Genomic DNA, 12473 nt, shown 5'->3' on the forward strand with positions numbered 1-12473 from the left:
CAAACAGTCGCGACCACGCACGCAAACACGCATCCAGGCCACGCCCCCTCAGCTCCAACCCCCCTCCCTGTGTGTGTGTGTGTGTGTGCGTGTGTGTGTGTTGACGGTGCACTCGGAGGCGCGCCGAGAACGAGAAGACGAACGAAGCCGCCACACGGTCACCGACAGCCGGACGAGCCAGGTGGTGTCGCCGGCGGCCCTCGGAGCTCTCCTGGCAGGCAGGTAAGACGACGCGAGGGAGAAAACTAAACAAAAAACAAGACAAAACAGGTTGTTGTTTTGTCACTGACATATGGCAGCTGCTTTTCGACTTGTTCTCGTGTGCGCGTGTGGGTTAAAAAAAAAAAAAAACAAGGTTGAGAGGAGGGGCGCGATCACGACCGCGGACGTGGAAACTTGGGCGGCTTTTGCACAGGTGCAATGCAGCAAAGAAACCATTTTCTCGCCGCGACTCTTTCGCTGTTGCCGCCGTGGAGGATGTTGGAGTGTCAACTCTTTGCACCGGCAAGTCCATTCATGCTTATTGGAGTGATGTAGTAACGCAGAAGCACATTCAAAGCACCCAGAAGCCTTTGCGGCTTTTCTGAACATGCAGGTCAGGTTCAATATTGCGTGCAAGTGGATGAAGAGTTGTTGCGGCGACGTCATCAGTCCGTTGTGTGACTGTGGCTTGTTGATGCATTTCTATGAACAACGCATGCAACGCGAGCTTTTATTTTGAAAATAGCTACACTATATAGTGGCCAATATCACCGCAAAGTGCCTTCATCAGCCATCACGCAGTCGTCATGAAAATGGAGCAGAATAATGAAACTCTAAAGTCTCAAATCAGATTTTTCTCTCAGTTTCATATTCGAACAAGGACGAGTGGATCTGAGGCAAGTGAGGCAGTGGCGCCCCCTGCCTGCCGTTCACTGTATGTGAAGAGTTCAAATAAAATAAATCTAATGGCGACAGACTCGAATAAAAGCTTGAATAAAAATCAATCAATCAATAAATCAATCAGTCAATCAATCAATCAATCAATCAATCAATGTTATTAAGGTGCTCAGTGCGGCGCGGTGGCTCACTGGTTAGCACGTCCGCCTCACAGTTCTGAGGACTCGGGTTCGAGGCCATGGCAGGTTGATTGGACGCTCTGAATTGTCCCTCGGTGTGCTTGTGAGTGTGAGTGGTTGTTGGTCTCTGTGTGCCCTGCGATTGGCTGGCGACCGGTTCAGGGTGTCCCCCGCCTACTGCCCAAAGCCAGCTGAGATAGGCTCCAGCACCCCCCGCGACCCTTGTGAGGAATAAGCGGTCAAGAAAATGGATGGAAGATGCTCAGTCTTTGACATCAATTTATTTCACCCATATTATAGATGTATGCTAATTAATTTCATTTTATGATAATGAACTAGTTGAATTGATATTTATTTTCATGTTTTATTTACAAATAATGAAGCCTCCCTCATTAATATGTTCCATCTCTTCTCCATGCTGCTGTTCTCGAGTAATGGCTGACAATAAATAAAACGCACGTTCGGTGTAAAAAAAACTCCAAAAAATAAAAGTCCTCCAACTGATTGCATTTGACATTTGCACAACATTTTGCCACAGTGGCTGCAGCCTTGCAGGATTTGCAATGTGATGCTGTGGAACCGCCGTGACGAAAACTGTTTTGCGCGCCAGGCTGGCGAGGGAAGAAAAAGAGGAGAAAAGCCTGCTGGGGACTCCCCGCTTGCTTGACTGTGGACGTGCGGGTTGACTAGAGGTCATTGCGTCATCACCACGGCTGGCATGTCCGCCCGCCCGCCGAACGCACACGCACGCCGCCGCGCCGATTGTGTGCGGGATTTCCCTCCCTCCCTCCCACACACGCACGCGCACGCGCACACGCCGGTGCAGTCGGTGCCTCCCCGCTCGCTTGGTATGCAGCCCCAAACCTCCTGCAGCCTCCGCCAGACAAGCGTGTCCCCCCTTCAGCCAGATGGGAATCAACGCAGCCTGGTATGATTAAGACATGCTTTCATCATCATCATCATCATCATCATCATCATCATCATCTGATGTCATGTCAGGCGTGTTGGCGTGTAGTGTTGAAATTCATGAATGGAGCAGCAGAAGACTCGAGCGAGAATCATGACGAAGTTCGAGCATGTTTGCCGCCTAAACTGGTGGCAGAAGAAATGCAAATTGGAAGGAGGAAGTCGATTTTTTTTAAGGCTGCTTCTTCTTTACTCGGGGTTCTTTCTGCTGCCTGCCTGCAAGATTGCAGATGTTGACCATTTGTTGTAGTACCACTACAATTCGTGGGGGGCAGTGTTGTGATTCAAAGCCAATAGTTTGACGTTTACATCTTTTTTTTGCTAGAAAAAAAATGATTTGATTAGATTTTTTATTTGCATATCCTTGCTACATTTTTGTGACAATCTAGTTTGACTTTTACATCTTTTTTTTCCTAGAAAAAAAATGATTTGACATTATTTTTTATTTATCAAACTGCAAAGTCGTCATCCTCTTGGCTTCTTTTCATGACAGATTGCAGGGAAAGTTTAGAGAGCTCCAGTAAATACGCTCAATTGCTCCACTTGAGAAAGTTATTACTACAGCAAACAAAAAAAAAAAAAAAAAGTATTAGGTAAACATTCGAAACAAGTTTTGGTGGAGCCGGTTTGGCCTGCGTTCATGCATGCTAAACGGTAAAGAATAAATGAAACACATTTCACCTGATCGTCGTGGGGGGAGGGGCTTGTGTGTCTTATTGAAGGAAGGACTGATGGAAAAATTAGTAGTCACAAATATTCTGATTGATATTGACATCACAATTATTCAGTATTTTAAAAACTTTGCATTATTTATCAACCAAAATTCATCAAAACTTCATAACTTAAAACAACAATCCGAAAATAAATTAGTAATAAGTAAAATAACGTAATATTAAATAATACAAATAAATGTCACAAACCAGCTTGTGCGCAGATGTAAAAATACCAACACTGGGTCTAACCCGCCTCTGTGCAGAATTAATCTGTTTATCACGTCAAATTTGTGCTGCCCATGAAAATAAAGCCTTAATCTCAGAAATATTGACTTTTCTGGAAAAAATAAAATCTCTTAGTTTGTTACTTTTCGCATCATTTTAATTTTATTATTATATTAATTTATAATATTATTATATTATTAATTTATTATTATATTCTGCAATTCAAAAGGATTTTGCTACATTACAAATGTTTTGGGGTTTTTTTGTATTTTTTTTTATGACTTTTTTTTCTAGAAAGAATACAACCTTATTTTTCGACATTCAAAAAAAAAAAAAAAAAAAAAAGTCCCCATCCCAACTTGTAATAGTACAGTACTTCTTTCTAAAAAAACAAACAAAAAAAAATTGCAATCTTGTCCAATTCTTGTCCATTACAACTGTCAGAGACAAAAAAATATCTTACTTTATTCTTGTAATGCTTTGAAAACTGATGTGATTTTTTTCAAAACATAAAATATGACTTGTTTATATCCATCTATTATCTCCCCAAAAGTGAAAATTCGGTGTAAACAAGACTTTACTTTGGTAATTAATTCTTTTTTTATTTCTTGAAAAATATGCTTTTTTTTTTTTTTTCTCATCAAACTTTCCAACTTTATTCTCACAACCATACGACAAAATATGTCGTGTTATTTCTGTAGTTGCAACAAAACTGGTTATGTCATATATTAAAAATGCTCAAATATGTTTCTTGAAAATGTTGTTATTTTGTAATGAAAGCATGGAAGTGCTTTTGTGACCTTGAAATCATTTGCAAAGTCACAGCATGTTTTCAAGTCAATGTTGAGCATCCTCGTCTGTCCCTCGCTAAACCGATCATCTGTTTTCCTTCCTGTGGCTTCTGCAACTGCTTTTGGGAGGTGGCGTCCGCTCATTTCCTGAGCGGACGCCACCCTCGCTTTGCTTTTAATTAGTGGCTGAAAGGACGCAAACAAGCCATTAAGGGGGCAAGTTCAGGCAGGTTCACATGTGGGCGCAGAAGTTGGAGAAATGCGACATGTTGAGACGGCGAAAGAAACACTTTAGGTAAAAAAAAATGAGCGGCTGTGCCATGTTTTGCACTCATCCGGTTGGAGCGAACAGCTCGCTATCGACTGAGATGCAAATCCAAATCTTTTTCGGTGTAACAAGAAGTTACAAGTTGGAAGGTTTAGCAAGTGCAGAGAGATGAATTGAGATCATGAATGCAGTCTTGCTTCACTTCCTTAAAAACAGCAAAGTTGGCCAAACCTCAACACGCAAACGCCACACAGGAAGTGACACATTTTGCATGTTTGGTTTTTTTACTCACAAAACAGAACTGATACATACGTCATCATTATCAATATCGTGATGTTGCATCGTTATCCTCCTTCTACAGCGTCAATACACCAAAATGATTTATCAATAATAGGAATGGAAGACAATATCATAATTGCCATGCAGTGACATAATTAACTCTCATATATTATCACCATCAAATATTGAGAAGTAGACAAAATATTGATTTTGGGCAAATATAGAATATTGTAAATAAATGTTTACATTCTTATACTGTTTTGAGTTTTCTAATAATAAGTCACAGTGTTCTATCACTGGTGAGTTATTTTTAGAACACACCCATGACACTCATGTTGTCCCTGGGGCTAACTAGTACCCGCTGGCACTTTCCTTTTTTTTCTTTTTCTCCCCCCCCCCCCCCCCCCCAAGACAATACACAGAGCAGTGTCCCTTCAAAACAGAAAAGAAGAAGTACCTCAGCATTGATATATGTAAATTGTTCCAGGTAAAAATAAATATATATACTAAATAATAAATATAAATAAATATAATAATAATAATAAATACAGTAGCGTTTAATGTTTTGTAGCACACCTTACTAATGTGTTATAATGTAACAGCAAGTGACTGTAAAGAGTTTTTATGTTAAAGTACGTCTTACATTGATGACTTTTTGGCAATTGTCGTCGCATGTCCGAGCGTTTGCAAAGGAGACTTAAGCAGCGCGTCCCTGGAAACACAACATGGCCGCCAGGTGTTGCGGAGACTTGATTTAGCCTTACTAGCAGCTGTGAAGCGGAGCATTATTGAGCCCATGTTGATGCATTTTTAATGTTTTCAACACTTCAACTGGCCCGCGTGTGTTTACTGTTTGCTGTACGTGCATCGATTCCCGCGTGAATTATTCAGGAGGAAATCGTCTGCGTCAAAGGGGTGTCGATTCCACACAACAGCTGCAGTAAGTGTAATGTGTAATCGCTCATGACATTAACACCTTATTAACACTGAAGAAGTGTCAATCAAATGAGATCATGTTATGACAAAAAAAACAAAAAAAAACAAAACGTAGACAACGCTGATTTTGAATCGATGCAGTCATATGTCGTGGTGTGTTTGAGTCATTCCGTGGCCACGCTTGTTGTAACTTCAATAAATTGTATCTCAGATTAACTCTCCCAATTGAAATGAATCGGAATCCGATCCAATCCCACCAAAAAACACCAACAGGCTTTTTTTTAAATAATAAAAACGTGCATTCCTTATTATACAAACGTACAGTAATATCTTTATTAAATACAATATCAAGAATGAACACTATTCCCAGCATTTTCTGCTTTAATTCAATAGAAATTGTGCTGTTCCTTGTGATGTGCGCCCACTGGCCACCAGGTGGCAGTGTGGTACATCACAGTACATTTGTTGTTGTTGTTGTTGTTTTCCCCCAATCTTAACTAATTATGTTGTTCTCTTTCGTGTACCTGATGAAGGTGTACAGTATATTATTCCTCTCACGTTCGCTCTTCATCCGAGTGCCTTCTGCACACGTCTGCGCTTCAATTAGCGGTTCCGTCGTGCCGTTTCCATTTGAACATGGCCGCCCCGCGCCAAACAACTTCCAAAGGGGCGAGCGCACGTGCCCCCGCTAAGGCTTCAAGTTTGTGACAAAGGACTCATTATAAGGCAGTGAGAAGAAAAATCTTGGCAAAAAAAAAAAAAAAGAGTGAGTCACGCATTCCTCCGAGCTCCGTTTTTATTGCGAGGCTCACCAGTGCAATTTGTTTGAGCTGAAAAGCCAAACTTTCTGTCGCCTACTGTTTGCTCAAGGGCACAGTCAAGCGGAATGTGCAAGTTGTGTGTACTCAGGGAGGAGAGCAGCCAGGACAGTTCACCTTCTGTGACACAAACACACAAACTATTGTGAGATAACGTGATCATAAAACTGAGCTGTCCGAAGCGTAGAGATGCAGAAAGTGATGAATTAAGAACGGTCAAGTGAGGTCATCAGTAAAACCCAGAAAGTTAAGAATAAAAGCTCATGGAGCAAATATTTTACGTAGAAATATGATGTCTATTTGAACACAGAGAGACGTTAATATTTGCTTAGCATTTAACCACCAATTCCCGAGTCTATTCAAATGGGTTAAACTTGTGCCAAAAAACACGTACTATAATACACAATTTGTTCAACGCAGTTTTCCAAGCCTCATATTCACTTTTATGAAAACATTGAGTGTAGATATGTGGCTTTTGGTAATGTTTTAAATCCGTTCATGTTATATCTGTCGTAACAGCTAGCTAGCTAGCTAGAGGTTAGCAAAGCGATGTTTCGCTAACAGCTAGCTAGCTAGCTTAGCTAGCTAGAGGTTAGCGAAGCGATGTTTCACTAAACTCTGTGAGTGTTCATCTTTCTGATTCAGCTTCCAAGTTTGCAAACTCTTTTTTTTTTTTTGTGCTTGGACGTCGTCATCATATCAGAGGTGAGAGTCCAACAACGAAGTATCAACAAGGGCGTTGAGACATTGCCTAGATTGGCTTTATTGACTGATTTCTTAACAGTTTAATATGCTGCTCATTAGCCGGCTAAACATTGCTGTAAACACGCAAACGTTTCCGTGTGTCGGGTCTCCAAGATTGTGAGTCACATCACGTTGCCATTCAATTTTTCCTGTGACACTAGTACACACGACAATATACTATGATTAATTCAGATTCAGCATTCATTTTGAACTCACATCATATTTGCGTCACCACCGATTAGTTTACAGCCGTCTCGGCTGCGGTATATTTGGAACTATTCTCTATTTGTTTTGAGGCTAACTCATCTGTGCCCAAAGAAGATCATCCAGTATTCAGTATGACATTTTATAGATTTTTTGTAAAACACATGATAATAAAAGAAGCACTCATTTTAATAAATTGTTCTAATAAACAATAATTGAAATCATTTTCTGGGGCTAAAATTTACTGCGGTCAGGCCAGCCGCCACTCGAAAAGACGAAGTCAAGCCAGCCGCCCCAACGATTGTTAATACTGTGCATTACGGTAACGTGCCGACGTGCCCCTGCGTTGGCCACCTTCAAAATAAAAGCTGATGAAACACCTGGTTTATGGTTTAAAATAAAGAATCATAAAAAAACAACGGTTTGTTATTCCAGAACCAGACCAGTTCTAAGGGACACTACTCCACCCCAGGTATCCAACCAAAGTACTTTGAACAAAATCTGATGTTGCATTTCAAAATAAAACTCATATGAACATTGAAATCTCGACTATTATTGCTGATTTCAAAAAATCATTAAAAAATTATGGTTTGTTATCCCAGGACCAGACCAGTTCTAAGGGACACTACACCACCCAAGGTATCCAACCAAAGTACTTTGAACAAAATCTGATGTTGCATTTCAAAATAAAACCCATTTGAAAATTGAAATCTCGACTATAATCCCTGATTTCAAAAAATCATTAAAAATTCATGGTTTGTTATCCCAGGACCAGACCAGTTCTAAGGGACACAACAGCACCCCAGGTATCCAACCAAAATACTTTGAACAAAATCTGATGTTGCATTTCAAAATAAAACTCATTTGAAAATTGCAATCTCGACTATAATCCCTGATTTAAAAAAATAATAAAAAATTCATGGTTTGTTATCCCAGGACCAGACCAGTTCTGAGGGACACTACAGCACCCCAGGTATCCCGCCAAAGTACTTTGAACAAAATCTGATGTTGCATTTCAAAATAAAACTCATTTGAAAATTTAAATCTCGACTATAATCCCTGATTTAAAAAAATCATTAAAAATTCATGGTTTGTTATCCCAGGACCAGACCAGTTCTAAGGGACACGACACCATCCCAGGTATCCCGCCAAAGTACTTTGAACAAAATCTGATGTTGCATTTCAAAATAAAACTCATTTGAAAATTGCAATCTCGACTATAATCCCTGATTTCAAAAAATCATTAAAAATTCATGGTTTGTTATCCCAGGACCAGACGAGTTCTAAGGGACACTACACCACCCCAGGTATCCAACCAAAGTACTTTGAACAAAATCTGATGTTGCATTTCAAAATAAAACTCATTTGAAAATTGCAATCTCGACTATAATCCCTGATTTAAAAAAATCATTAAAAATTCATGGTTTGTTATCCCAGGACCAGACCAGTTCTAAGGGACACGACACCATCCCAGGTATCCAGCCAAACTACTTTGAACAAAATCTGATGTTGCATTTCAAAATAAAACCCATTTGAAAATTTAAATCTCGACTACTATTGTTGATTTCAAAAAATCATTAAAAATTCATGGTTTGTTATCCCAGGACCAGACCAGTTCTAAGGGACACGACACCATCCCAGGTATCCAGCCAAAGTACTTTGAACAAAATCTGATGTTGCATTTCAAAATAAAACTCATTTGAAAAGTTACATCTCGACTATAATCCCTGATTTAAAAAAATCATTAAAAATTCATGGTTTGTTATCCCAGGACCAGACCAGTTCTAGGGGACACGACGCCATCCCAGGTATCCAGCCAAAGTACTTTGAACAAAATCTGATGTTGCATTTCAAAATAAAACTCATTTGAAAAGTTACATCTCGACTATAATCCCTGATTTAAAAAAATCATTAAAAATTCATGGTTTGTTATCCCAGGACCAGACCAGTTCTAGGGGACACGACGCCATCCCAGGTATCCAGCCAAAGTACTTTGAACAAAATCTGATGTTGCATTTCAAAATAAAACACATTTGAAAAGTTACATCTCGACTATAATCCCTGATTTCAAAAAATCATTAAAAATTCATGGTTTGTTATCCCAGGACCAGACCAGTTCTTGGGGACACGACGCCATCCCAGGTATCCAGCCAAAGTACTTTGAACAAAATCTGATGTTGCATTTCAAAATAAAACTCATTTGAACATTGCAATCTCGACGATAATCCCTGATTTAAAAAAATAATTAAAAATTCATGATTTGTTATCCCAGGACCAGACCAGTTCTAGGGGACACGACGCCATCCCAGGTATCCAGCCAAAGTACTTTGAACAAAATCTGATGTTGCATTTCAAAATAAAACTCATTTGAACATTGCAATCTCGACTATAATCCCTGATTTAAAAAAATCATTAAAAATTCATGATTTGTTATCCCAGGACCAGACCAGTTCTAGGGGACACGACGCCATCCCAGGTATCCAGCCAAAGTACTTTGAACAAAATCTGATGTTGCATTTCAAAATAAAACACATTTGAACATTGCAATCTCGACGATAATCCCTGATTTAAAAAAATAATTAAAAATTCATGATTTGTTATCCCAGGACCAGACCAGTACTAGGGGACACTACACCACCCCAGGTATCCAACCAAAGTACTTTGAACAAAATCTGATGTTGCATTTCAAAATAAAACTCATTTGAAAATGAAATCTCGACATTAATCCCTGATTTAAAAAAATCATTAAAAATTCATGGTTTGTTATCCTAGGACCAGACCAGTTCTAAGGGACACGACACCATCCCAGGGATCCAGCCAAACTACTTTGAACAAAATCTGATGTTGCATTACAAAATAAAACCCATTTGAAAATTGAAATCTCGACTATAATCCCTGATTTCAAAAAATCATTAAAAATTCATGGTTTGTTATCCCAGGACCAGACCAGTTCTAAGGGACACTACACCATCCCAGGTATCCAGCCAAAGTACTTTGAACAAAATCTGATGTTGCATTTCAAAATAAAACTCTTTTGAAAATTTGATTTTCAGACATTAATCCCTGATTTCAAATAATCATTAAAAAATAATGGTTTGTTATCCCAGGACCTGACCAGTTCTAGGGGACACTACAGCACCCCAGGTATCCAGCCAAAGTACTTTGAACAAAATCTGATGTTGCATTTCAAAATAAAACTTTTGAAAATTTAAATCTCGAATATAATACCTAAATTTTCAAATTAGTTTTATTTTGAAATGCAACATCAGATTTTGTTCAAAGTAGTTTAGCTGGATACCTGGGGTGCTGTTGTGTCCCTTAGAACTGGTCTGGTCCTGGGATAACAAACCATGAATTTTTAATGATTTTTTGAAATCAGGGATTATAGTCGAGATTTCAATTTTCAAATGGGTTTTATTTTGAAATGCAACATCAGATTTTGTTCAAAGTAGTTTGGCTGGATACCTGGGGTGGTGTAGTGTCCCTTAGAATTGGTCTGGTCCTGGGATAACAAACCATGAATTTTTAATGATTTTTTGAAATCAGGGATTATAGTCGAGATTTCAATTTTCAAATGGGTTTTATTTTGAAATGCAACATCAGATTTTGTTCAAAGTAGTTTGGCTGGATACCTGGGGTGGTGTAGTGTCCCTTAGAACTGGTCTGGTCCTGGGATAACAAACCATGAATTTTTAATGATTTTTTTAAATCAGGGATTAATGTCGAGATTTCAATTTTCAAATGAGTTTTATTTTGAAATGCAACATCAGATTTTGTTCAAAGTAGTTTGTTTGTATACCTGGGATGGTGTAGTGTCCCTCAGAACTGGTCTGGTCCTGGGATAACAAACCATGAATTTTTAATGATTTTTTTAAAATCAGGGATTAATGTCGAGATTTCAATTTTCAAATGAGTTTTATTTTGAAATGCAACATCAGATTTTGTTCAAAGTCGTTTGGCTGGATACCTGGGGTGCTGTAGTGTCCCTTAGAACTGGTCTGGTCCTGGGATAACAAGCCATGAATTTTTAATGATTTTTTGAAATAAGGGATTATAGTCGAGATGTAACTTTTCAAATGAGTAATATTTTGAAATGCAACATCAGATTTTGTTCAAAGTATTTTGGTTGGATACCTGGGGTGGTGTAGTGTCCCCTAGAACTGGCCTGGTCCTGGGATAACAAACCATGAATTTTTAATGATTTTTTGAAATCAGGGATTATAGTCGAGATTGCAATGTTCAAATGAGTTTTATTTTGAAATGCAACATCAGATTTTGTTCAAAGTACTTTGGCTGGATACCTGGGATGGTGTCGTGTCCCTTAGAACTGGTCTGGTCCTGGGATAACAAACCATGAATTTTTAATATTTTTTTTAAATCAGGGATTAAAGTCGAGATTTAAATTTTCAAATGGGTTTTATTTTGAAATGCAACATCAGATTTTGTTCAAAGTATTTTGGTTGGATACCTGGGGTGGTGTAGTGTCCCTCAGAACTGGTCTGGTCCTGGGATAACAAACCATGAATTTTTAATGATTTTTTTAAATCAGGGATTAATGTCGAGATTTAAATTTTCAAATGAGTTTTATTTTGAAATGCAACATCAGATTTTGTTCAAAGTAGTTTGTTTGTATACCTGGGATGGTGTAGTGTCCCTCAGAACTGGTCTGGTCCTGGGATAACAAACCATGAATTTTTAATGATTTTTTTAAAATCAGGGATTAATGTCGAGATTTCAATTTTCAAATGAGTTTTATTTTGAAATGCAACATCAGATTTTGTTCAAAGTACTTTGGCGGGATACCTGGGGTGGTGTAGTGTCCCTCAGAACTGGTCTGGTCCTGGGATAACAAACCATGAATTTTTAATGATTTTTTGAAATCAGGGATTATAGTCAAGATTTCAATTTTCAAATGGGTTTTATTTTGAAATGCAACATCAGATTTTGTTCAAAGTACTTTGGTTGGATACCTGGGGTGGTGTAGTGTCCCTTAGAACTCGTCTGGTCCTGGGATAACAAACCATGAATTTTTAATGATTTTTTGAAATCAGGGATTATAGTCGAGATTGCAATTTTCAAATGAGTTTTATTTTGAAATGCAACATCAGATTTTGTTCAAAGTACTTTGGCGGGATACCTGGGATGGTGTCGTGTCCCTTAGAACTGGTCTGGTCCTGGGATAACAAACCATGAATTTTTAATGATTTTTTTAAATCAGGGATTATAGTCGAGATTTAAATTTTCAAATGAGTTTTATTTTGAAATGCAACATCAGATTTTGTTCAAAGTACTTTGGCGGGATACCTGGGGTGCTGTAGTGTCCCTCAGAACTGGTCTGGTCCTGGGATAACAAACCATGAATTTTTTATTATTTTTTTAAATCAGGGATTATAGTCGAGATTGCAATTTTCAAATGAGTTTTATTTTGAAATGCAACATCAGATTTTGTTCAAAGTACTTTGGCGGGATAC

General features: G+C 38.5%; 1 protein-coding gene across 2 annotated transcripts in view; it reads left to right on the forward strand.

Annotated features, from left to right (window-relative positions):
• The first annotated feature begins 94 nt into the window (after window positions 1–94).
• sytl5 (synaptotagmin-like 5) overlaps window positions 95–12473 on the forward strand; it is a 29144-nt gene continuing 16765 nt past the window's right edge. For both annotated transcript variants that reach the window (XM_077536433.1, XM_077536434.1), the window contains exon 1: window positions 95–222. The gene's annotated coding sequence lies outside the window, so the exon portion shown is untranslated. The remainder of the gene's footprint in view (window positions 223–12473) is intronic.

The sequence above is a fragment of the Festucalex cinctus genome, chromosome 11 (assembly GCF_051991245.1).
Source record: "Festucalex cinctus isolate MCC-2025b chromosome 11, RoL_Fcin_1.0, whole genome shotgun sequence".
NCBI classification, from domain to species: Eukaryota; Metazoa; Chordata; class Actinopteri; order Syngnathiformes; family Syngnathidae; genus Festucalex; species Festucalex cinctus.